The 26,819-nt window shown below is 37.4% G+C and overlaps 1 long non-coding RNA gene across 1 annotated transcript; it reads left to right on the top strand.

Moving 5' to 3' along the window:
* Window positions 1-8,335: 8,335 nt before the first annotated feature.
* Window positions 8,336-21,106, top strand: LOC118164982. The gene is made up of 3 exons (XR_004749791.1): window positions 8,336-8,469; window positions 13,245-13,412; window positions 19,939-21,106. It is a non-coding gene; the product is annotated as an uncharacterized LOC118164982 (long non-coding RNA).
* The last annotated feature ends 5,713 nt before the right edge of the window (window positions 21,107-26,819 follow it).

The following is a 26,819-nucleotide window of genomic DNA, read 5'->3' as shown; positions in this document are numbered from 1 at the left end:
GACAGACTTATTAGTACTTGTAAAGCTCTGGGGCAGTGATGTAATGAGTATTGCAGCTATCAGTATAAGAAATACAGCACACACATTGTATGACCACAGAACAAGCAATGGCTTAGGAAAGTGACCACAGCTTCTGTGGGAAAAGAGTTTATGTTCATGGCACGTTCACGCTTATGTTCATGGCATAAACAGCCTTGAGGGGCTGGCTGCACTCTAAGTTTACAATGATTAGTTTTGCAACCTTATTGCCTTTCTTTTGACATGTTGCATGTTAAATTTGTGGAAATGCCCTGATTTTATTCTAGCAGGATCCATATTCCTTATATGAGGAGGTGGAGGGCATACTCAGAATTCAGGGGCCTGGGTCAATAAAGGAAAGTCAGAAGGTTTGGCAATGTTGCATATTAAAACCTGTTCCACTGTCAGGATTCAATAACATAGCTTTTCCAAAATGAAGGGCAAGCTAGGAAGATCCTTTGTTAATACGTCAGGTTGCTCGTGTAAGACTTTTATTGTCCATTGGAGATGCTGGTTTAAAATAAGAAAATTAGTCTTGTGGGTGAAGGTGCAGAGCAGAGCTCCTTGTTTGGCATAGACCAAACCCTTGGAGTCAGATATGGCTCTTCATGAAGTGAGTATGATAGTGCAGTAATTTGTGTGGAATCCGAGGAAAAGAACGGGGGATAGACAGCTCCTATCTGTGATACATTGACTTGTAGAGCCTCTGACTTGCAGTGACCATGAGATCGTAGAGTTCAAGATCCTTAGGGCAGCTAGGAGATCACACAGCAAGCTCACTATCCTGGACTTCAGGAGAACAGACTTTGCCATTTTCAAGGATATTCTTGGTAGAGTACAGTGAGATAAAGCCCTGGAGGGAAGAAGGGCCCAGGAAAGCCTGTTAGTATTCAAGAATTGCTCAGTGAGCCAGAAGAAGTCATATAAAAATACCAGGAGGCCTACATGGATGAATAAGGAGTTCTTGTAGGAGGCCTACAGAGGGTGAAAGCAAGAACAGATAGCCTGGGAGGAATACAGAGAAAATATCTGAGCAGCTAGGGATCAGGTTAGGATCAGAATACTGTTTGGCCAGGGATGTCAAGAGCAACAAGAAAGACTTCTATAGGTACCACAGTGACAAAAGAAAGACTAGGGAAAATGTGGGCCCTCTGCAAAAGGAAACATAAGACCTGGTTACCTGGGACTGTGAAAAGGCGAGGGTACTGAATGCCTTCTTTTCTTCAGTCCTATCAGCAAGACTAGCCTTCTGGACACCTGAGGCCCAGAGGCTAGGCTTAAAGGCTGGAGCAAGGAAGATGTAGAACAGGATCAGGTCAGGGAACATGAGCTAATTGGACAATCACAATCCCGTGGGCCCTGAGTGTGTGCAGTGAGTACTGAGGGAGCTGGCAGATTATGCGTCCAATCTCGATAATCTTTGGTCGATCATGAAAAGTGGGATAAGGCTCCTAAGACTGAAGGAAATCGAGTGCCACTCAAGATCAAGAGGGTCAAGAACGTAGACCCAGGCAGCTACAAGATGATCAGCTTCACCTTGATCCCTGGGAGGGTGATAGAATATCTTATACTGGAAACCATTTCCAGGCACATGAAAAAGAATAAAATCTTCAGGAGAAGCCAACATGGATTAACCAAGGGGAAGTCATGCTTGACCAACATAAGCATTTCTTTACTGGGTGGTTGACTGAGCAGTCGAAGAGGTTGTTAAGTCTCCTTCCTTGGAGATCTTCAAAAGCCATCTGGACAGAGTCCTGGCTAACCTGATGTAGGTATCCCTGATTGAACAGGTGGTTGGACTAGACAAACTAGATGACCTCCAGAGGTTCCTTAAAACTTTAACCATTTTGTGATTCTGAGATTGTACAGTGTACTTTTCACCTCCAACATTACTTTATATATATATATATTTTTTTTTTTCCAAAATTATATGTAGTTTTGAAAGAAATTCAAGCTTATTTCAAGTAATAAGATGTATTATTGTACCTAGGAGAATACATTTGTTTGAAGCAACACTCTGATTAAATCCAATCCCTACCTGTAGACTGTAGGAAACTCAGTAAAGGGAAATAAGTTTTACCAACATATAGGATACTTGTGTTTTGATCAGTTTTAGCAATCTGTGAATGTTACTGCTTCTGCCATCCATTTGGCTGTGTTTGTGATCCAGACACAATTTTGGAAAAAAATGCCCCAAAATTAAAAGGAAAAAGAAGGCTAGTATTGAAGAAGTCTCATAAATTCAATATTTGCCCTTCCTTCAGATCACAAGGCTTAATATGTCTTTAAATTAAAATATACTTGACTGGATACCATTGTTTCTAGTTTTAAATTAACACATGAGAAATCTGCTACAATAGCATCCTTTCTGATACTGCCTAATTTAAGCTATTTGCCTGTCTTTGAATCCAAATCAAATATTAAGAATCAGAAAAAACTTCAGTATTAGTACTGTACCTAACTATTTAATCCTGTGAATTGATCTTCTAGAGATTGGCTTCCAAGGACAGTTGTTAGATTCTGTGCAGGTCATGTTTCCAAAGAAAATAAACATTGCTTTCTTTCCACTTCAGCTCTCTCTTCTCCCAGTTCCCAGAGTGAACTGCAGCAGCATCTTTACCTTACCCACAGAAAATTATTTTCTCACAGCAGAAACATCCACTTTGTTTGATCCCTATGGTCCTAATGCTTTAAGGGAGATGGTGTGGTTTTGTTCACAGCTATGCACAGCCCCAGCCTGGGCAGTACCACTATCAAATTGCAGGCTATTTCACTGAGATACAGGGAAGAAAAACAAAGGATCAACTAGCTTGAATGCTTGCAGAAACACTTGGTGCTTCTAGGATATTGTAGCTTACAGTGCTCATCCTGCCTGAATTCCGAATTCATGACTACACAGAAGAAGCACAATGATTGGTGAAAGCCCGGGCTAACATTTCATCCTGTAATCTGTAAGGACATGTAGTGAATTTACCCACAGCATGAATGCTCTTCAGCCATTTCATTCTTCAGGAAAATTTTTGGTCAAGACATTCTTTAGTCACAAATCTGTCTGTGCATTTCTTTGCTCCAACACCTGCAAAATACTTGCATTTACCTAAATCCTCAAGACAGTCCAGATGGAGATTCCCATCATTTACTATTTCTAAGTACCACGGTTGGGCTTTCCGTCCATCTCTGAATACATATACCAGTGGCAAATGCAGTGCATATAACAGTGTTGCAAGGATTCATGAAGAAATTATCTAGCGTTGCTTGTTCATGTACAGTTAAGCAGCTATGGATCCCATTACTCCTCCATTCTTTCTACCATTTTTGACGTTCTGTTCCCATGATTCCAAGCTCTACACCTAGTTTTTATACATGTTCAGGTGTAATGTAATATTCTGGGTGCTGATGAGTCTCATATTCACATGCTACACAACAAAATGACTGAATTAAGGGAAAAAGTCCCATTGTTCACATAAATATCATTGCTTGTATGTGCAAAAGGAACATTGACTCTTCTGTACCTTACCCAGGTGTTTTAAAATATTTCTGTATCAAACTCTGCACATCTGCCCTATAGAGAAGAGACCTTAATCTGCAGAACTGCATTTTACAACTTTCTCTGACATCTTGTGATGCTGTATTCTGACACCTTGTGATGATTTCTGATACCTTTCTCGGATACGTGATGACAATTTATTCTGAAATCGTGTTTCAAACCAGGGATTTTCAGGGGTTAATAGTCTGTATTGTAGTGTTCTAAATCATAAATAATGAAAGTTACAGATTATTTCCAGGGATTAGCCAAAGACTGGTGCACATTTATGGAGTATTTTTATAGAAAGAGCATATTTACACAGAAGTAATTCATCCACTCATGAGGGTTTGCGCTGTCATACTACTTTCCCACTATCCTGGGTGACCTAAGTACAGTGAAGTCCTTAGCTGGGATAATGATATTGGTTAGCATTCTTGTGTGGTTGACCAAATAATGCTTTTCATGAGTAATATGGTTTCCTAAATTATAGATTTGATTCAATAGATAGGGTATCTGAATAACTTGGTTGTGACTTTGATGCAGTATACAGCATCTCTCATTTGTTAGGTCATTAATCTGCTGGATTTAACTAAGTAACAAATTGCAGCTTTCATCAGCTCCAGAAATAAAATGAGGTAGAGTCTAGATGCTCTCTACCTGACATGCCCTTTCTCAGTAATTACATTGTTCAGGTGATCTGAGCCTCTATGTTGTAACTCATACCTTAAACTGCCACCACTAACATAAGGTATTTAATGATGGACAGGACTTCACAAGATTTTATAGTCATCAGTTGTACCTTGAAATCTAATGTTTCCACAAGCAGCCTGCTACTTTTAGGAATATCAATAAACACACCTGCAGATCCTAAACCTACAGTTTTCTAAATTTGCCTGGCCCTACTTACTAACACAGAATATCTGTTAGAATGTGAAATGTGTTTTGTTTGTTTGTTTGTTGTTGTTTTTTTTTTTTTAAGTAATGTTTTTATTATCTTTTACTAGATTGGTTAGAGATATAGGTGGCCAACAAAGCCTCTGATTGCTCTGAACATTAGCAGTTTGTCCAAAGTCCAGTTTCATGAAAATTTCTTCCAGTATTGTCACTCAAATTTTCATAACACTGGAAACATATCACATTCAGAAGTTCAGACAGGTCTCAGAGCTCCCAGTCAAGGACCATCCAGAACTTTTCAAAAATATTCCTGCCAAAAAATTATTATAGCAGGCCTTTGAGAATTGAAAGCTTTTACATTTTCTTGAAAAGATGTTGACAAATTAATTTTCTAAATATTGATGAGAATGGTGAGGGAGAAAAGTCAAAATTCATTCTTATATGATGTGCATTATCTCCTTGCATACAAAAGTTACATTTTTTTTATCTGAAAGCAGTGAGTGATTAGTGACATTATAGAACCAGATTTCCTTATTTTTTTATACATTATTTCTCTTACATTTTCATTGTAAACTAATGTGGTATTACTGATAAATGTGATTGGTATTGGAAGAATAATAGTCATACCCAATAGTGGCTAACTCACTTTGCATTTTAAGAGGTCTAAATATCATGCAGTTAAAGAATGTACAGTGCATGTAGAAATAAAAAAATTGAGCTAAAAGTCTCATGGAGAAAATTGATCTTACTGGAGAAAAACTGAAGATGAATAACTAACTAGAAATCTAAGTGAAAGATACACTTTCTTTATAAATTTTTGACAGCTAACTTACTTCTAAACTGAATTAAAGATATTTTTTAAGTAGGCTTTAACTTAGTGAGGGAGAATGAATGTGTTTCATTATTTTAGGAGAGAGTGGATCAAAACAAACAAATATTGTACTGAGGTACATGTAGGAAGGGGGTTGGGGGAGAGACTTGATTTCCAGATAAAGTATTCTGAGGAATTTAGAAATGTAAATTCATTTGGAGGAAACGCACAAGCCCTAGGCACCCTTCAGGCCTGCTGAAGCCCTCTATGAAGGCCAATTAGCTACATAGCATGAATTTTCAATTCCAGATAAATATGCATTTTGCAAGCAGTATGCAGAAGAAGAATCATTTCTTGGACATGATTATGAATAATTTGAAGTATAGGATGAACATAGTCATTTTAAAAATACATTTACAGACAGTTTATAAATGGGTAAGTAATAAAGACTCAAGCTTAAGAAATATTTGTCAAGAAAGGTGATTTCTCTGTTAAAAAACTTGCTTCATGGTAGGGAAAATGAGGACTTGCCCTACCTTGTGGGAGCAAAACATCCCTTAAACCTCTCTGGTATGCCAAGATGAAATTTTTGCTATTTTATTTTTTTTTGGATTGGAACATGTTTTCCTGAGGAAAGGAGTGCTTTCAGCTTTGGGGAACAATATGGACTGAGATTTTATGGTGTGGGAGTCCAGGAGCAGGCCTTTACTCACCATGTTGCCTTTTGGGAAGGTTAGTAGTAATCTGACCCCGCAGAATCTAAAATTAGTTCTAAACAACAACAACAAAAAACAGAAGGTGTAAGGATATTCACACTTTTTATTTTATTTTATTTTTTTTTTCCTGGTGTTTTTTTCTTTTTGCAAGCCTGATGAGGCAAACCTTTATAGTTCTGTAGTAGATGTTATAGGATACGTGTCAGGATGTACAAATATTTATGCTTTCACACAAATTTTCTTTTGTAATAAGTATAAAATGAGTATACTTCTTTTCAGGCTGAATACAGAGCAACTGGGCAGCATATTATTATTATTGCTGTTGTTATTATTGTTATTATTATTAATATTATTAAATCAGCCTGAAAGAAGGGGTACTTCTACTTATCCTAATTTATAGCCATAATTAATTCATGGCTTGTTTATACTCATTTGTCATTGTGCCAATATTTTCCTGGTTACTTAAGTAATTTTTCTCTCCTTTCATGTATACATGCCCAGATACTTTTTATAGGGAACAGTTCATATCCCTTCTCAGACATTGTTTTGAGAAGCTGAACAAACCAAGCTCTTTTAATCTCTGCTTGTAAAATAAATTATCATTTATATTACTTAAGCACACTTGTTTACTATGAGGTTATTTTTGTACTGGTCTGTGCTTTAATTATTCTTCATCTTTCTTGTTTGTTAGGAACAAACAAGAAAAATGAAACTGAAAAAAATCACAGACAATATTTTCTGTGCCAAAGCAGGCCTGGGACCAATGACGTTGTATTTATAAATGACAACTGGATAAACATGTGCATAACTGATACACTTATATTGCATGAGAGCTTTTGGAATAAGATCTTTTCATTCATTACAACACAGAAAACAGCATTTGTAAATTCATACCAGGAAATGCCAACTCAGGAAAACAGTTCCTATTAAAAGCTGAACTGAGATACATCCTTTCAGCAGGGAAATTTTCAGAATTCCATAACTGTAGAGACTACTTGCTGCAGATACAAAAATAAACAAAAATATTTCCTCACTATATGTTAAGCTAACAATGATGACTGTATGTTAAGCTTACAATGATGGTGATGAATGGAAATCACAATTTCTCTTCTAGTGGATATTCCAAAATTTTGACATACATTTATTCTCCAAGACTGGAACATGACTGTGATAAAAAGCCTAATGTAGAAAATATTCATAAAGAAAGTATCTTTTTTTTAAAAAAAAAAAAAAAAAAAAAATTTGAAATTGCTTTCTTACTATAGCTCAGATGAAAACATTAATATGTAATTTTGGGAATGTGTAGATTCCCAACGCTTCATTCCTTAGTGGTACAAACCTTTGCGCAAATGGCAGTGATCCCTTGTCTTCTGGCAGCTATTCTTGCTAGCACTGTCATGTCACTGGGAGTGCAGCACATCCTGTCTCAGAGGGGTCACTCTGTCTTAGGAGCAATGGAGTTGTCAGAGCCATAGCTATGTTCATGGAGGCAAATGAGAATCTCAGAATGATAGCTGTATATATAGACATGGCGGAAATCTGATTAACAATAAATGTTAATCCCCAAGTGGAACAAATTTATGCCTAGTTGTGTTTTGTGCTATCCTAGTGCAGTACAATGTCATGCAGCTGTACCAGCAATGGAAGAAATATGGCAACAGTTATGTGGGATGTTCTTTGGAGTTAAACTTTCTGTTTGGCAGAGATTAGTCACTGTACATGCACAATGTACAGTGTCAATGTACAGCACAAAGGAATTTTTCATGTATGACAAAATAAAAGGATGCAGATAATTAGAAACAATCACATTTTCTCCCCCTTCTCCTAACCTCTTAAATACTCAGAGTAGCTCAAACTAGAAATTTTGATATTTCATGAGTATATGTTATGTGTAATTATAATACTACCATATTCACTTAAATGTCATCTGTGAAATGTTTTAATAACAGGAGATTGCCATAAGGCCTAGATAACAATAAATAATGACTTAAGAGCCTCATCTTCACCTGTCAGCTTAAAGACCTTCTTTGATCTGCTTTTAGATCTAAGCTTTTGGGTCATTTCTTTAGATCCTTTTTGGTTTGTGTGTCTTTAAATAAACCCATGTTTAAACTCAAGTATGCTGGATTAAACTCAAGGGAGGAACAGGCTACATGGGGACTGAACAGGAGGAAAGCCAGTATCGCCAGCTGTCTTGGGACTTCCACAGTAATTGTAACTCTACAGGGATGCTCCTGGACTCACTGCTTCTCCTTCTTTCTTGGGACTCACATAAGGAGCAGATTGCAGATATTTTCAGGGAAAAAGAAATCATGTGATCACAAGATATTAGAACTTTACTTGATAGCCATCATGATGATTTGGTCAAAAGGAAACTGGAAATGAAGCATAAACGCCATTTCTCGTTACAGGGTTGGCCTGCTGCGGCTGAGGGCAACACTGGTGCACCTGAAGGGATGGACATAAAAACATCTGTCTGCTAAGTGACTGAACTCATATCCTAGGTAATATGTGTCTAAGGCTCATACTGTCAAGCTCAGTTATTGGTTGACCCAAAAAGATGTGGTATTCAGTCCCCTTTGGCTTTTGAATTTTAGCTTTGTTTTTGTGTCTTTGGAATTTTGGAAGGTGGTGTTGGTGTTGGTGGTTTGTTGTTGGTATTTTGTTGTTGTGGTATTTTTTTGTTTGTTTGTTTCTAGCCCAAGACAATTTTTAATATCTTTTTTTTGTTTTGTTTTGTTAACTCTACACTTTCCAAGATGGAAACTATAATTCTCAGTTTTCTATGAGCAAACATGAACTAATGGAAGCTATAAGAGAGATGTTGTTATAGAAGCACACTAGAAGCCTGAGTTTAGCTCTTCTCTTTATCAAATATTTCATTGTAAGACTGTGATAAAATAGAATAGAATAGAATAGATTTTTTTTTTCTTCTTTCCTTTTATTTGCCAGCAGCAATGCCAATTTTTCAAATGATGCCACTATTTCATATTGCCATGCTTTACCTCATACTACACATATCTTACCAAAATATCATATAACCTATATGGCAAGTAAAATAGTTACCGTTCAAAGTTTTTACAAATGTGCAGCTTACAATCATAGTGAGCAATCCCCAAACATCAATACATTGTGTTTTGTAATTAAGTTTTGGAAAGGTCATCAGTCTACAAGAAATAGAGAAAGCCCTGCAGCCTTCCATTTCTTGGCTTGGCATTAGCAGCCAGCCTGTCAGACCTGGCCTTTAAAGACAGATTTGACCTACAGTAGAACAGGTGGTTCAACTGGTGCTTTTATGGAGGGAGCCACTTAATAGGCGGCAGATCTGCAAGCTTCTATAAATATTTTCTTGAGCAAGCTTTTGTGTGGGATTTAGTCTTATTTGTTGCTTTAGCTGAAATACTGCTGACCTGATTCCCTTCTCATGCTCATGTAACCCTACTGACTTTGACAATGCTTCTCTGAACACTGGTGTCAATGAATTAAAGAGCAGATATTGTATTTCTAAATAAATGTGTGAGTCACTGCAGAAAACATTTTGATATAGGATGGGCACTCAACCAATTTGCTCAGAGTAAACTAGGTTGGACTGCATCAGCAACCTCATGCTGATCCCTTCTTCATGCATTTTAGCTGACAGAGCAATTCACCCAACAGAAGTGCTTGTCTGCCCATACCCTTACTCTGCAAATAGTCTCATTGATTTCATAGAGTGAGGTGTGGATAATTTCTTTTGGAGTCTGGTCTGCAGTAAATTAAACTATAAATTAGCCTACTACTTAGGTTATCTGCTCACTTTGGGGTACAATCAGACGGTTCTTTGCAGATTCTTTTACCTTTGGGTGTGCAAACACAACCACAATCTGAGTGCTTTGAATAGAAGGAGAAAGAGGACATGAGGCAAATATCTTCAGTGTGCTACCCAGAGCAATGGGAAATGACACTGCTGATGGCTTCCTAACTCTTAAAGTTAATGCATCTTCATTGTCCAGCCTGTGAACTGGGAAAATAGATTAATTAACAGAACTGGGCTTAAAACAACATAATGCTTCATATGGGCTTTCCTGAATTTTCCTCTGGAAAGCAAAATCCTTCTTCGTTAGAAAGAAAGAAGTATGAAGAAAGTACAAATAGAACCTGGAAACAGTTAAAATGTTTTGTTTTGTTTTGTTTTGATTTTTGCTGATCATTTCGAAAATAGACAAGCTGCTTTAAATGTTTTTCATTTTAACTGACAATAAATGTTTTTTTTTTTCTTTTTCTTTTTTTTTTTTTTTTTAATAAATGGGTGTTTTATAAGGGAAGCACTGACAAGCTGTCTCATTTCTTGGTACTGCCTGAATATCAAAACAGTTATTTTAAATGCCCTATCTACAAAAGATATTTGTTTCCCAATCCAAAACATTAAATAATTCTAGCACGTGGTTTTATTTTTTCAAGGTATTTAGCAGCCTGTCTTTTTAGTGATGGCTGCACAGAAAAAGACAACCATAAGTCAAGAGCAGGCCCATAGCTGTCTCTCTGTCTTGCTTTTCCTTTTTTTCCCCTCATCTCTGTATATCTCAGATGACCCAAAACATCATTATTTTTGTAACATGAGATAGAACATGTCACACTTCTGACCCTATGAATAAGATGTGCTCTCATTAAAAGTGAAAACAACTACCCAAAACTACCCAAATGCGTTTTTTTTTTTTGTTTTTTGTTTTTTGTTTTTTAACCTGCTTAAATGAGAATCTCCAATTAATAGCCACTTCCACAACTTAATGCAAACCTAGACTCTGAACGCAGATCTTCTTTTTATATCATATAATATGGGCTGAGCGGGAGGTGATGTCTATCCTTGATTACCATCAGTAACACAATTCCAATTGCTGTGAATATCTCACTATAGCTGTCAGCGAGTTGATGCTCATATACATGACAAATTTGGGCATGCTGTACAAAACCATTGCTACCAGGACAACCAGTCTGGCCAGTATTGGGCAGGTATTTTCTGATATCTGTAGGAGCAAGTGCTGCATAATGTGCTATATAGGACATATGATATATAATCACATTTTGAGTGGGAACAGTGGTAAGGTTATCTATACTGTAAGCAGATAGAAATGCCAAAAGTAGCAGAAAAACTAGAGTATTTCATTAGCTAATTAGCAGCATCAATAATACAGGGCAATCTTCAACAGTATTTGCTATTTCAAAGAGGTTTTATGAAGAGGGAAAGATATCATAGATTTCAGTAAATATAATTTCCTCCCAAGTTCACCTGCACAGTTAAGCTGAAATGCATTAAGTTGATCCTCTTTTACCACTATTTGCTTTTTCAATTTTCTTGCCAGAAGCATCACATGAATGAAAAATTGTCATTCTGGATGAACTTTCATTATATCAGAAAGCCTGATTAGAAAATCAAGAACATATTTTATGAGCTTCCTTTGAAAGAAAGGTTTTTGAGCATACTTCCTGTCAGTTGGTTTTTCTCTGGCTCCTTCAAGTTTCCTTTACTTTCAGCCAACCAGCATGTCTTACTAATATGGCATTAGTGAATTTACCAGAAAAAGAATGTGTTGAAAAATAAAGTCCAATTTAATAGATAGTCTTTTTTTTTTTTTTTTTTTTTTTTTCTTCCTGTAAAAGAGATGTCTGTTTGTCAGGTTTTAATCTTTCGCTGCTAGTTGGGAGTGTGCATCCCTGAAATACTGGATCTTTCTGGAGCTCCAGAGTTCCAGAGTTTCAGATCTGGTGGTAGCTGTGTTTCTGTCAAAGGACCATCAACTATTTAAGCTCAGCAAATAAAGACTTTGCTGGCATCACAGGAGTGATCTTGGAATATTGTTTTGAGCCTGCACAACTTTACTGATTAATTATGGGTAATATTGTGTTTAGAGCACACTCAAGGAAATAGGAGTTTAGATGACTTCCCATGGAAGAAAGCTCTTCACCACTTTTTACAGTGGCAGATCATCCAGTCCCATCCATCTTGGTTCCTACAAAAGACAAAGAGTAAGAGCAGTGTTTGGCTTCCTTCATTTATTATTCTCAACTACGGTGGTCTGTCTGTTGCCCACCCCACCCCATCCCAGCCCTGACTCAGGCAGCTTCTTCCTCAGTAATGTTTTAATTCTCAGCTACTTTCTGAAGGTATGCAGAATCCTTATCATGTATATGTATCCTTACACATACACCTGTACGTATATATATAGGTATAGGTGATAAAATAATGTCTGTGAAAAACTAGGAAGGTAGGCAAGTTTGCTAAATCTTACTTTATTCTGCTCACGTGGCACAGCCCAAGGATGGCTACATAGCAGAGATGGTAAGAATATGTCTATGCTTCTTAGAACCTGAGTGAGCCTCATGGCACAGACAAGGGAGATTGTTAGACAGAGTACTTTCAAACCAGGTTTTGTTGAAATGCACTCAAAAGTCAGCTGAGCCAAAACAGTGGAGATATAATGGAGCACAGACAGAGATGTCAAATTCATACACTACTGTATTATTTTTTTAGTTGTAACATGTTAATTACACTTCTTGCATTCACTACTAGAAAATTCCAAAGTTGGCTCTAGTTCTAAATACAAATTTAGTGTCTTTTAGTATCTTTCAATATTTAAGCAAATTAGTTTGTTTACAGTGAATCAAGAAATCTTTAAGAAAGAAAACAAGGTTGCATCTTAAAATCTTACAATGTAAAATGCTGGGTGATGCTGCACATCAGAGATGGATTAAATCTCCTGTTTTCTATTAATCATCCCCTTTTCAATATAGAAAACACAGTTATATATTTTTAACATAGTCTCTCCTGCCCTGCCCCCCATCTTTATATATACAAGCATTTTGTCTTGGAAGCTCACCTGCAGGAAACACCTTCATTGTCAGTTCTGCCCCTAATGACTTCTTATTTTACAGGAGTTTTGGGTAGTTTTCTGTGTTAATATTAAATAGCCCTAATCTTATATTACTTGACTCCTTAACCAACAGCTTCCAGGTGGCCAGGAAGCATGCCTGTTTTTTGTTGGTTTCTTTGTTTTTGTTGTTTGTTGCTGTTGTTTTTTGTTTTTATTGACAAACACCTGGTGACCCCAATTTTAGAAAACCTGTGTCACAGCTTTGTGTCAATTCCTACTGTTTGGTCACTGACATCTTATCAATGATGCAGCCCAGAAATAGTGAACATCATAACTTTCATATACATTTTATTGATATTATCTTGTTTTTATTGATTGCCTGTCACTAAAATAGAGTTGTTGTCATGTATGGTTTTCTGCCACTTTTTCAGAGATGTTGTTCTTGAGCTGAAAGACCTGCCAAGCCTGGGGAGTGTATTTTACAGCCTTGTACACAACAGGACTCACAAGCATTACCCCATCAAACTTATAATTGGGTAAAAAAGAGCAGGAAGAGAAGAAAACGGGAAAGGGAATAAAAAGGAGGAGTAGGGAAGAATGTAAGTCATTTTCTGAGATTCTCTATTGGTAAATTAGCTCATGAGACGGCTTAAGTAGAGTGTATCTGGAGGAGGCATCTTGTTGCTCTTTCATATGTATAAGGTGGCAGAGCCTGAGCCTTCTTGAAGAAGGGTGCTAAATGACTTACAGAGTCTAGTTCATGAGAGGCTGAGGCACTGAGTAGATGGAAAGGAAGCAGTAGGAGGGGGTTTGTGGAGAGAAGAGTGCTCTTGAACTGCAGTGAAGCATACAGGCTTATATTTGCTCTGAAGCGCCCACTCAAAAACCTAACTTCAGAAAGCACAAAACAAATACAAGGCAAAAATATTTAAGATGTAAAATGGAGAGAGCATTAGTCACAATCTGATGATGTTTGGCACTCTACTGTTGATATGCTCTCTTAATATGCCAGTTTCTTCCAGACTTCCTTGTGACAGAAATAAAACATTACTGACCTTGTTCTTGCTAAGTACATATGTACATAAGTTTTATGTAAACAGTAGATTAACAAAGAAGGTATTGGCTTTATTAGTAAACATAATGATTCAAAGACATTTTAGGTATATAAAATACACTTTTATTTGCTTTCTGGAAAATGAGGAAATAAATCATATTCTCTTGAATACATTTATTTTATTTGATCCTGTTATGGTGAAAAATGTTCATGTCCATATTTAAAATATTATTATTATATATTATTATGTTATTATTTATAGAATACTATTCAGAAACATTCAGATTCACAGGAAACTTCTAAGACTGAAATTTAATTGTATCTATATCTGTTATTTAACATTATTTTCAGGCTGTATGTTGTTACAGGCACAAACTAACATGGGAGGGGAAGGTAAAAGAAAGGAAGGGAAGGGCGATGAGTGGAGAGGAGCATGCAGGTGGCTGAATGTGAGTACAGCTAATGTGCGGGGAAGTAGAAATTTTGTAATGTAATATATGCTGGTAATAATTATCTCTATGATCTTCTGTCATTCAGAGCATGGGGTGAGAATGGTTTGAAAACTGATTAATTGAATACAAAATAAGGCTATTTGTCTTTTTTTTTTTTTTTTTTTTCCTACCCCAACCCCACCTCCACCCCAATGGGTGTTTCAAGAGGAATAATCAGTCTGGTTTGACCTCAGGCTCCAGCATAATCCAAATGTGTCTCCATTGAGGATTGATGTTATTAGAGTTTCCATAGTTAAAAGGAAATCAGGACAAGAGAAATATCTTTTACACTGTAAAATATACAGAAATCTCTGTTTTACAACAATAGAAGTGGGGCCTAAGATATTTAGGATTTAAAAAAATGTGCTGCATTGGCGGACAGATGAACTAGCACTTTTGTGTGATTCTGCTAATCTAGTTTTCCACAATTCAATCTAGCAATCAGGCAGAACCTTTCAAAGCAGTGCCTATGTATGTAGTAATGTATGAAATCTTTTAACTTCCAAGATGAGAGCTTTAAAAAGTTTGTTCACCAATAGCTTTGTTCCACATACTTCCAGCAATGCTAAAAATAACAAGACCCAAAGCCCCAAGTTCCTCTTTTAAATATTGCTGGTGGTCATCAGCTAGCGCTTCAGGGGGGTTATTCATTAAAATATTGTAATAGAGCCCCAAATAATTATTTTCAAGAGTGTCTGAAGGGCACTAGAGATCAGTAACAAACAATAAATTAACTGAAAAAGAATTTAACATAATGTCACACAGTGCAAATAAATGGTGTGAGTTGCACTGACTGTAACATTTAAAAAAGAAAACTGGGATTTGCATATTCTTCTAATAGGCTAAGTTTCCATCTTAGAAATAGATCAAGCATAAGATAGAAAAAGGTTCTCCTTTCCTTTAAGAATTTTATTCTTTATGCAACAAACTGTTTTATTCATAAAAGTGTTGTCACGATGCCTGATGTCTCTGAACTGCCCTGATTGCCAAGCAACCATGTGACCCTGGGTTAGAAGGTCAGGGCTCTACTACGCCCTGGGGGCATATTATTCTCATGCTGAAGAAGAACCAGCCATTTTCCCTCCCTTACTGCTGTCCCCCTTGTCAGCTGAACTGGAGGAGAGGATTCAGTTGTGTGGAGAAAGTGAACAGCAAGGAGTTTGTTCTCTCTGCCTTCTGCATTAGCATAAAAATTGCAGAGAAAGAAAAGTATCTACAGCATTACAAATACATACTAATTATGCAAGAATAGATCACAGATGTTTTCTCATTGTGAATGGCAACTCATGCCACAAGGATACTAATTGGTTTTAGTGGTAGCACTTCGGAGGGTCCTGAATTGCTCCCTATACAGAAATACTAATGAAAGTCACATTAAAATATGTCCTTAACTTTCCTTTTGGAACCTCTTAGGATGATAAATAAATCTGCTGTTCACTATTTCTTGAAAAATACTGTGTTAGTAGGGAAATGTGAACACATAGCTGGAACTGAGTGATTATAATGCTACTAGTGAACTGAGTTTTATTGTAAGGTTCAAGCTGGCAGGATTGCAAGTAAGAAACAAATTTTTAAAAAGGGTGCTTGTTCTGTTTGCATCTGTGACTACTTGGGCATCAGGGGATGATTTTTGCCCTAACCTATAAATGTCTGCATAGGTATGTTAAAAAAAAGACCAAGCTCTCCCACTTCAGCAGGCAATCCTTCAGGCATACAGGTTCACCTTTTAATTCAAAATCCATGCAGTAAGCATCTAACCTTTGTATTGTTTTGTTGTTGTTGTTTTTGTTTTTTTTGTTTGTTTGTTTCCATTTTGTTTTGGTGCATTCCTAACCTTCTTGAGAACAAAAGCATTTTTTTTCCAACATGGGTATGTGGTGGTTTTATTCTGCTGGGTAGCTGAACTCCACCACAACCCTCTCACACCCCTCCTCAAAGAAAAAGGGTGGTGGTGGGTGGGAAGGGGGGGGGGGGAGGGGGGCAGAGAATATGATGAAAAAGACTCAAAGGTTGAGATAAGGACAGGGAGATCACTCAACAATTATTTTCACGGGCAAAAAAGAAGGGGAACTTCTGCTCCATGCCTGGAGCACCTCCTGCCCTCCTTCTGTACTGACCTTGTTGTCTGCAGGGCTGTTTTTCATACCTATCTCCCAGCTGCTGTTGCACAGAAGGTTTTTTTGTTGTAATTTTTTTTTTTTTCTTTCTTTCTTTCTTTCTTAAACCTGCTCTTAAATCTGACATGGGACAGCTTCTGGATTCTTCTCACAGAGGCCACCCCCGCAGCCCCCCTGCTACTAAACCCTTGCCTCATAAATCCACTACAGGGTGAGACTTCGTATTGTGATGGGTCCTGGTTATATTGCAGTTTACAGAGTGGTGAGCTTGATATGGAAGTGCCTTTTCTGTGTATGATAGAAAAGCTTCTGTATTAGTTTATCTAGGATGAAAAAAGAAAAATAAAAGCTGCATGTCATTTAATTCTGAAAATTGACCAGATGTCAACGTTATTAAGAAGCAGCATGACAACCTTTGGATGCCAACCCTTGAAAATAAGACAAGCAAGACAAGGAAATATTGAAATGTGTGTACTAAAACAAAACCCTGAGTGTGTATATGCACTCTTGTCTAACAAACTTGATTTCTTTCTATGACAAGATCACACAGCTAATTGACAAAAGGAAGCCAGTCAATGTAATATTTCTGGATTTCAATAAAGCTTTTGATACTGTCTCTCACAGTATCTGGACAAAATGACCAGAATACAGTTGTATAAAAGCATAATAAGATGGGTGAACTATTGGCCTATGGGTTGGGCCTAGAGGGGTACATGGGGTTGCTTCAGGCTGGCAATCTTTCACTAGTGGGGTTCCCCAGGGCTCCATTTTAGGGCCAGTCCTCTTCAATGTTTTCATAAAAGATTTAGATGAAGGACTGGAAGGTTTTTTGAGCAAGTTTGTGGATGATACCAAATTGGGTTGAACTGTTGACTCCATCAAGGGTGGTGAGGCCTTGCAGAAAGATCTGGTTAAATTAGCGAGCTGGGAGATCACCCACTATATGAAGTTTAACAAGAGCAAGTGTTGGATTCTGCACCTGGGAAGGGGCAACCCTGGCTATACATACAGACAGGGGGACAAGATGCTGGAGAGCAGTCCTGCAGAAAGGGATCTGGGGGGTTCGATTGACAGTAAGTTGAATATGAACCAGCAATATGCCTTGGAGTCCAGAAGGGCCAACCATACCCTGGGATGCATCAAGAATAGCTTTGCTAGCCAATCAAGGGAAGTGATTGTGCCACTCTACCCTGCTGCACTGGTGCAACTTCACCTTGAGCACTGTGTGCAATTTAGGGCGCCACAGTATGAGAAAGATATAAAACTGTTGGGGAGTGTCCAAAGGAGGGCAACAAAGATGGCAAAAGGTCTAGAGGGTAAGACGCATGAGGAGAAGCTGAAGTCACTTGGCTTATTCAGCCTGGAGATGAGGAGGCTGAGGGAAGATCTCATCACAGTCTACAATTTCCTCACAAGGGGAAGCAGAAAGGCAGGCACTGAGTTCTTCTCTCTGGTGACCAGCAATTGGACCCGAGGGAACAGGTTGAAGCCCCCTGAAAAAGGATGGTTCAGGCTGGATATCAGGAAAATGTTCTTCACCGAGAAGATGGTTGGGCACTGGAACAGGCTCCCCATTGCAGTGTTCACAGCACTGAGTTTGCTGGAGATCAAGAAGCATTTAGGCAATGGTCTCAGACATGTGGTTTAATTTTTTGGGTGGAGTTAGACTTAATGGTCTTTGTGGGTTCCTTCCAACTTAAATATTCTATGACTCTATGATTTTATTAATGGCAAAACAAAAGTCTGTCTACAAATATTGGCTTAATCATTTGCTTTCAGGAGTCAGAACTATCAGTTGAAGTTTGCTGAATCATGGAGAGCTGGAAAATTTCAACCTGTAACTTTGGTGATTTATTATTTTGGTTCTCTTAGGAAGGTTATCTTGCAAATAAGCTCCACAGATTATGTTTAAAAAGAACACAGTTTAAAAATAAAAAATTAATAGAGTTTTTTTTTTTTTTTTTTTTTTTTTTTCCATTCCTTGCTATCTTTCTTTCTGTTCCCTTACAAAGATTGTTGGTTGTGTAGGATAGAGTGGAGGTGGGTAAGAAGCATGTGTAAGGCTTCATTGACTCTGATGTTGTGAAGAGTCAATGTCTGAACTGCCTTCTAAAAGAGCTGTGCATATGTTAGTAGGGTCATCTGCAATTTCACTTGTAATGTTGACAGTAGAAACTAGATAAATAATTTAATTATAATACTTATTGTTCTACGAAGAAGCTTTTTTTTTTTTTTTTTTAATCTACAAAATACTTTATAATCACTTCTCATAAAGTCCACCTTTCACAGATAGGGTGCTGTGTGCAGATAGTTATCAAAATCTGTGGAAGAAGTAGGAAAAAGGAAAAGTTCTTCTGCCTTTTATTTGGATTTGAAGCTGTCCTCTGTGACAGAGCAACATACTAGTTAAACATCAAATTCTTATGTAGTGCTGCTATTCATTCAATTTCAATTGTAGCAAAACTAATCAAAAAACGCTCTTTTATGTCTATGGTCCAATTTTTAATTGTTTCTTTGGTGTAATCAGATCTTTATTGATTGATAAAAACATGCATCTTACTTTTTTTCTCCAAAGATAATTGATTTTCACCATTTATTTCCAAAGAAAAAAAACCCTGCACATTAATTTTTATTAAAACTTTTATAAATTATTTTATTATTTCCTACTGAAAATTAATTAAGAGAAACATGATTTTTTTAAGCATCTCCTAGCTATAACATTTTACTTATGAATTTAGTATAATTACAGTACTTACCATCTTTCAATGCTAATGTCAGTCATCAGCTTCCAGGAACCTGCAAGTTCAACATAGTCTAATATTTGAAAGTTATATCCAGAAATTGAATATCAAAGTTTCTATAAAAAGAAAAATGAAATAATGCATGTTAATAACATACTCAGTGTGAGAAATCAGTCAGATTTTTTAATGTAATTTTATCATTCGCATGGGGAAGCTATCAGTTCCTCTGGGCTTTCTTGTGGGTCTGGTTCTGCCAATATGAAAGATCTGAATCTAATGATTCAGATCTTGCTAGTACTAAGGTAAATTTATCTTAAATTTAGTCAAGTTTAACTACCTATACTGATGCAGACGGAAGGGCGTTCAGATACCATGCAAATAGCCTAGGCCTCTTTGGGAGTAAAAGTCAGGGAGACCAGTTACAATACAGCAAAAGATGGCACCTTGCTAATACAGGTTTTGAGTTCGTGTCCAGTGAGATCGAACCATGGAGAGAGGATCTTGTGTCTGTCTGTCTGTAGTTCTGTGATCTTACCCTTGGTAAATATCTCAAACACCAAAGAAAGAAGGGAAAAGAGCAGGCTTTTAGATTCTGGTCCAGAGTTTCTTGAAGCAGTAATATTTAAGGGAATAGAGGGGTAAAGAAGTGCAAAACAGGACAGGATTATACAGATTTTAAAGCATGATGCTCAACTCATGAGCTTTTTCATCTCATTTTCCAGATGTCCTCTTGAGGAGGGGGAGTGAGAAAGCAGGTTGGGTAGCAGTCAGGCTGCTGGCGGAAGCTAATGCACCACACATAGCAAAGCAGAGTCCCAGGCAACCTGCAGGTATTCCTTATATCTTTATGTGATGAAGCTACATGCTGACAGGGGTCTGTCTGATGAAGCAAAGTCAGCACAGAGGTTCCCAGACTGCGTTAGTCAGGACTCACGATCTCTGTCCTCTCTCCCTTCCCTACTGCTGAGTCTTCATCCCAGCCTCCCCTTCCTCTCATACCTGTCTCAGGCCACCATCCCCCCAGCCCTTATGGTTTCTGTCACCTTATTGACATCTCTCTATCCAGACCTTGTTCCTCAGATCTGCATCTTCATTCTCTCTTGGGTGCCATTGGCTTAGGGCTGGAAGGGAGGACAAAGAACATAGTATAATTTACCCTCCCATACAACCTTTCCTGCTCTTTCTTGCCTCTCTGAAGCTCTAATTCTGGGGCTTACAGCATGGCTAATGCTCTTTTGTACTTTAAGGTGGAGCCAGATCACAGACAGCACCCATGGGCATGCAACTTTCCCATCTCCAGTCCTCCTGCAGCATGATGTTGTCCCCAAAGCACTGGAAAAGGTCTCCACCAGCCACAGCAATGTAAGCTCTTGTTAAGGGAGACATACCTTGCTAGTGGGAACCAGGGATCTGACTTGAACTCCAGCTTAATGCCAGATTTTGTCCAGCATATCCCATTGAGGCCCAGGAACACATGCTTTGCAGCAGAAGATGTTCCAGGAAAACAACAATTTTGATGAAACACAGAGAAAGATAGCCTACCACTTTCTTTAATAATATATAATAATAGCAATTAATCTCACTGTTTAAAGGTGTGTTCTTTATTTAAATATGTCCGGCTTTATTTCCTCTTTTTTGTCCTTGATATTATATTTTCATGTCTGACCACCTCTCATACTCATCAGTAGGCTGACACCATTCTTTACCAGGTTACCATTCTTAATGATGAAATAAACGATTTGCCATAAACAAAATAAACAAAAGACAGACATTTATGTAATGTTAGTACTGCACTTAGATCAAGATCCTGAAAATTCCTGTATCGCTTCAAATGCCATCATGAAAATTCCTTAATTCCAATAAAAATATTTCATTTTTGCCCAGATAAAAAAAAAAAAGAAAAAAATATATTCCTGTGCCATACAACTAATATCAGCCTTAAAGAGATGCAAAGGTAATGTTGGAAATACATCATAAGCCTAAGTTTCTGAACAAAACCTTCAAAGCTTCATTCTTTTCATGTTTCTTAATATATATGTATAAATATATATTACCAGAAAGCTAGGATTTTGCTTTAGATAATAACTAAATAAAAATGAGAAAAATCCAAGGTGTGTTCATAACACTGACTGCACATCTATTGCAAAAGTTAAAATATAATTTCACAGGTGAATTTGTATTAGAGATGCAAGATGAGCAATGTGACCTGAGCAGGCAAGGCAAAATGCAATGTTCAGCAGTGATTATCTTTAGGAAGAAGAATCCATGGCATTTGGATGAAAATGTGTATATGTGGGTAAAGCAATCTGGTTGTAAAACAAACTCTGGCAAGGTCGGAGGAATCTGTGTATGAGCAAAAGGTTATGCATGTACATGCACAGAAAAAATAAAATAAAATAAAATAAAATAAAATAAAATAAAATAAAATAAAATAAAATAAAATAAAGAAGAGCTAAGCCATGTGTCAAAATTGCCTAAGGCTGATTTCTGTCATACCAGCTTCTCAAGAAGAAGGGGAGTATTCAGGCAGCTTTCCTGTCCCTAAGCACTAACAGGTCCACCAAATAAAGCAAAAAAGACATTTTAATCGCCGGTGGTTTGTCACAATCTTTGGTTTCTGTTTGCCCTCTAAATGTATATCATGTTATTTCAGAACCTTGTCATTCACATGTCACCTACACTTTCCCATAGGATTATAAAAGCTTTACCTCAGTCACTGTCATCTAAATCAGGGGGATGTCTGCCTTGGGAACAATTGGCTTTACTAATAAAGATTTAGGACAAAAGACACATTAACTACTTCAGTGTTACTCTTATGTTCCATCACTATGTTTTCCCTCACATCCAATAAAGAATAGAGATTCTCCTTAGTCCTCCTACTGTTGATTTAAAAAAATATTTTTATTGTCTTTTATTCTAGTAGTCAAATTAAGTTCTAGCTGGGCTTTGGCCCTTCTAGTTTTCTCACTGTCTAACTTTACAACATCTGTTGTCCTCCTGAGTTGCCTGCCCCTTCTTCCACAGGTCATAAACTCTCTTTCCTCCTGAGTACTTGAAGAAACTCTTTGTACAGTTAGGCTGGTCTTCCTTGTCAGCTTGTCTTTCAGCATATAGAGATGGCCTGCTCCTGTGCCTTCAAGATTTCCTTCTTTTGAAGAACGTACAGCCTTCCTGGACTCCTTTGTCCTCTAGAACTGCCTCCCAAAGGACTTGGTAACCTGGGTCCCTAAGCAGCTCAAAAACTTGCCCCTGAAAATCCTGTTAACAAACAACAGGTCAAGTGAGGCATCTTACTTTGTCAGTTCCCTCACCACTTGTGTCAGGAAGTTATCCACCACACATTCTAGGAACTTCCTAGTCTTTTTCTTCTCCGCTGTACCATATTTCTTGCAGGTGTCTGGGAAATTGAAGTTTCCCGTGAGAATGAGCACTAGTGATCATGACACTTCTGCTTACAGAATATTTCATTTGCTTCTTCAGCCTGTTTGGGTGGTCTGTAACATAGTCCTATCACAATATCTCCCTTCTTGACCTTACCCGGAGACACTCAACCCTTTTATCACCATAACTAAGCTCCATGTCATAAAGACCTTTCCTAATGTAGAGGGCTACCTCTCCTCCCATCCCATCCCCTCCTTCCTTGCATATTTCTTCTGAATAGCTTGTAGCCATCCATCTCAGCAGTCTAGTCTCACCCATGGCCATTCCATTATGTGTCACTAAATCCTATGATATCAAAGTCCTGAGACAGGTCTAAAATTCCATTTCCCTTTTTTTATTTCCCAAGCTACATGGATTTATGCAGAGGCATTTAAGTTGGGCCCCTAACGAACATGACTTTACTGGCTGTCATTCCTTTGTGCAGCTCTGCAGGTGCTCTCCTGCTGGCCTCGGCTACTTTTCCAGAAGGACTTGGGCCTCCCATGAGTGGCACTGGAGGATATGGTGATATGTGGTGATATGTATATGTGCTGATATGTATATCATTGTGATGAACCAGAACTCCAGAATGCTGATGTTGAGGTGCTTGCCTAACCATCGTTTTTGTTTGTTTGGTTGGTTGATTGGTTGGTTTTGTGTGTGCATGTTCCTTAAATTATCCTTGGTATAAAGTCACATTTTTGTTATAGCCATACAGCAGGCAGGAGAAGGGACAGCATAAAGAGTTCCTGTTTCATATAGCCTGCATAACAACAGTTGTGACTTAGCCCTGTGACCTATGTTAGATACAGAAATCCAGGTAAACCTGAGATTGGCTGTTAATCTGAGATTTAAATCTTAGCATGTTGCCTCCTGAATTCAAAGTCAGTGAGGTAGTTAGAGGAATCTGGGTTTGGTAGGGCAGCTAGTTGGTTCTGTGCCCATACCAACCTTCTGATTCAGCAAAAATATAAAGGAGAGCCTGCACTTCTTGAAGAGAAATGTTGCTCTATGCTCTCCCTTGTAGTGTTTGCCATTCAGGATGCATTCCACCTCCTGGTGCTTCTCATTTTTGCACAGTGCCTAATGCAGAGCTATGCTAAATGCCACAGTGTAGTTCCTGATAATTCACCAAATAAAAAGGAAATGCAAATATTATTATGGTGTGAATGCTAAACAATAATGCACCTAATAAAATGTTTGCTGGTGGAACTCTCTCACTTACTGGCAAATGTCATAACCCTTATTATTCAGTGTATATTAAACAAGCTGTCGGCTAAGCAGATTTGTGAAAAATAATACTGAATGAAAAAATGCACTTTGGGTATTCTGAATGTCTCCAGTATTTAATATCTGCTTGCTCAATTTGCCAGATCCAGCATAAAGTAAATATATTAGAAGGACCTTGCCCTCCTGTCAGTTAACATACCCATATATTGTCAGCTAACAACCTGTCATGAAAGTAGATTGTCCCATAATTTAGATGTATTGTACGGCATAGCAAGCTCACAATTTCTGAGCTCTTAAGTATATCATAAAAATAAATAAATAAATACATACATTGATAATTTTCCTTAAATAATCAACAACATATGATTTTCTGGGGTGAAATATAAAAAGCTGTAGAGAGGAATATATGGAAATTTTCCATTCTCTCTTCCCTAACCTCTACAAAGTTGGGAAAAAAGCAATGAGATTTGGAATGGACTATAAACTTTTGGAATGGACTATAAACTTTTCATTTGGAGGCTCCTAGTTCAATTTAGGCTACAGGTCAAGGAAGGTGATTAGCTGACAGTAGTTCTGCAACCTGTGTAGGAGAAATTAGCTAATGAATGAAGCCTGTTATCTTGTTTTCTTCATGTCAGACAGATATCCACATCTCATCCAGAACAAGTCATTAGACCCTCCTGAGGGGTCTCACAGCAGGCAAGTACATCTTGGCCATGGAAATTGAACTCACCCTGGACACATACACATGAGGTTGTTAGAAGAGCAGAGGAGAAACTCTTCACCTCTTCCAGGGAAGTAGGCTCTTCTCTGGGTATGAAACCTGCTTTTGAAAATGTGATGGAAGGAGCTAAGGATGGCAGATAGTACAGGTGAAGAAAGGTGTTGCCCAGGAATAGGGGCCTTTCTGTCATTCACCACCACCTTGACCAATCCTGTGGCCAGAGCAATGCCTGGAGCAGCTGTAGTCCATTTTATCATCCCTGCTGGGAAGGCCAGAACCAAGAGGAGTGTTTCCACTACAAACTGATGTGTATGAGGGAAGCTGTCTTTGTAAGTAATGCAGTACCTCATTTGGGGGATTATACAATTGTATTGCAGGTCCATAGTATTTTCCATACAAGACTTTTCACTTTATAGTCTTTAGAATCAGTTTTCTGCCTTTCCATTTTGATAGCAATGTTTCCCATTCCACATCCTCTGTCATTTCTGACTGCAAATCCTTGGCACAGTAATCACTGTCCCTCCTGCTTTTATTTTTACTTACAAATTGGTGAAAGTGATGGTGGATTAGCAATGCTAAATAAGTTTTATCCAACTCCAAATTTGTGTCACTTAATCTATTTTATTGTTTTTGAGCTCCAATGCTTCACAAATATAATTATTTGATTTTTCTTTGCTTTAATTCATACTGTGTACAAACACAGATTAATGTGGTCATGTTGACTTCACGTCAGACTAGTAGACAATTTATAATTTTATTCCCCACTGTTTATCCCCATCAAATCTATCTCAGTTTCTACTTTCTTTCTGGAGCCACTCAAAGGCATCATTACTGGAGAACTATTTTTGATCACCTGAAACAGACTTATATACTTTTTCAGTGAACAGGCAGACATTACTACATATCTCAATAAAATAAGTGCTGGGCTGACATTTAAATGTCATTTTGACACACTCCTGACCCATGCATCTTTTTTCCTATGTAAAGCTTCAAAGTTGATGTCAAATTCAAAACTATTTAAATCAATCTTAAATGAAAAAAAAAAAAAAAAAAAAATTGCATGGCAATTTCTGGGACAACTATTTTTTATAAGCACAGAAAAACAGTGATTCTTGCTTGACATGAATCTTTAATAAAGATTATAGAATATATCTCAGCAGATACAAAATTCACTTGAACTTTGTGAGCCCCAAAATTTGCTTCAGGATTAGAGAGAGGGAGAGAGAGAGAACCTCCCAAGGCCAGCTGTGAACTTCTCTTGTGCTATACAAATTTTTTGAGTAGATAAAAAAAATCCTTCTCTTATCATCATAAACATCTGATAACCCATGAAATCACTGAAAGAAACTATTTTGAATTCAGTAGAATTTGGCTTATTTTAGGACTAATCAGTGACTCTAGCTGGGATAAAAAGCAAGTCTCCAAGTAACACAATAGGAATATCTAAGATGTGATCTAATCTCTGGATCTGTCCAGAGATACAGCTAGGGGTGGTTTTAGGATTAATATCTTCATGTTTTCACAATGGGAGCAAGAACAACTGTAACTTTAGAAATAGGAAGAGTTCTAAAGATTAAGTCTGGTTACTACCTGTAAACAAAAGAAAATAGCAGTTAAAGACTATTTTGTTGTTCTTCAGTTTAGTGGGATAGCACAAATAAGCATTTATTTACACTTCCCTGTAATCCTTTAAAATAACAGGAACAAAATGTTTAAATACATGAACAACTCTATAAGTAATGCTGTCATTATTCCAGTCATTTCCAGATTACACAGGATTAAATATATGTTACAGTAATCCTTATATATTTATCTCCTCTTAGGCTGTGTATTTTATCTCCAATCTTTGCAACATCATTTATATATACATATATTTTTTTCTTCATGCTCCTCATTCAACTGGTAAATTTTACATTCTGTCTGTGTTTCCAGGGAAGATTTACATTTTCAAGCAAAAGCCATTTAAGTGCAATACAGTATTCTAAAAGACTTGACTCATTTTCCTTACCCTTGAGGGCATAAAATGAGATAAAAATAGATGGGTTAGCCAGTTTCTCTGAAAATGCCCTTGGCCAGCAAGCTATGTCCAGTAGTTCATAGCTGTTCTGTTCTTTTTCTTCACCTGAATTCAGGAAAACAGCCTATTTTCTTCAAGTAGAAACGCTTAAAAAGTTATCTTAAAAACAAACAAACAAACAAACAAAAAAAAAAAAAAAAAAAAAAAAAAAA

The sequence above is a fragment of the Oxyura jamaicensis genome, chromosome 3 (genome assembly GCF_011077185.1).
Source record: "Oxyura jamaicensis isolate SHBP4307 breed ruddy duck chromosome 3, BPBGC_Ojam_1.0, whole genome shotgun sequence".
Lineage (NCBI taxonomy): Eukaryota > Metazoa > Chordata > Aves > Anseriformes > Anatidae > Oxyura > Oxyura jamaicensis.
This window is presented reverse-complemented; position numbering and strand designations above follow the sequence as displayed.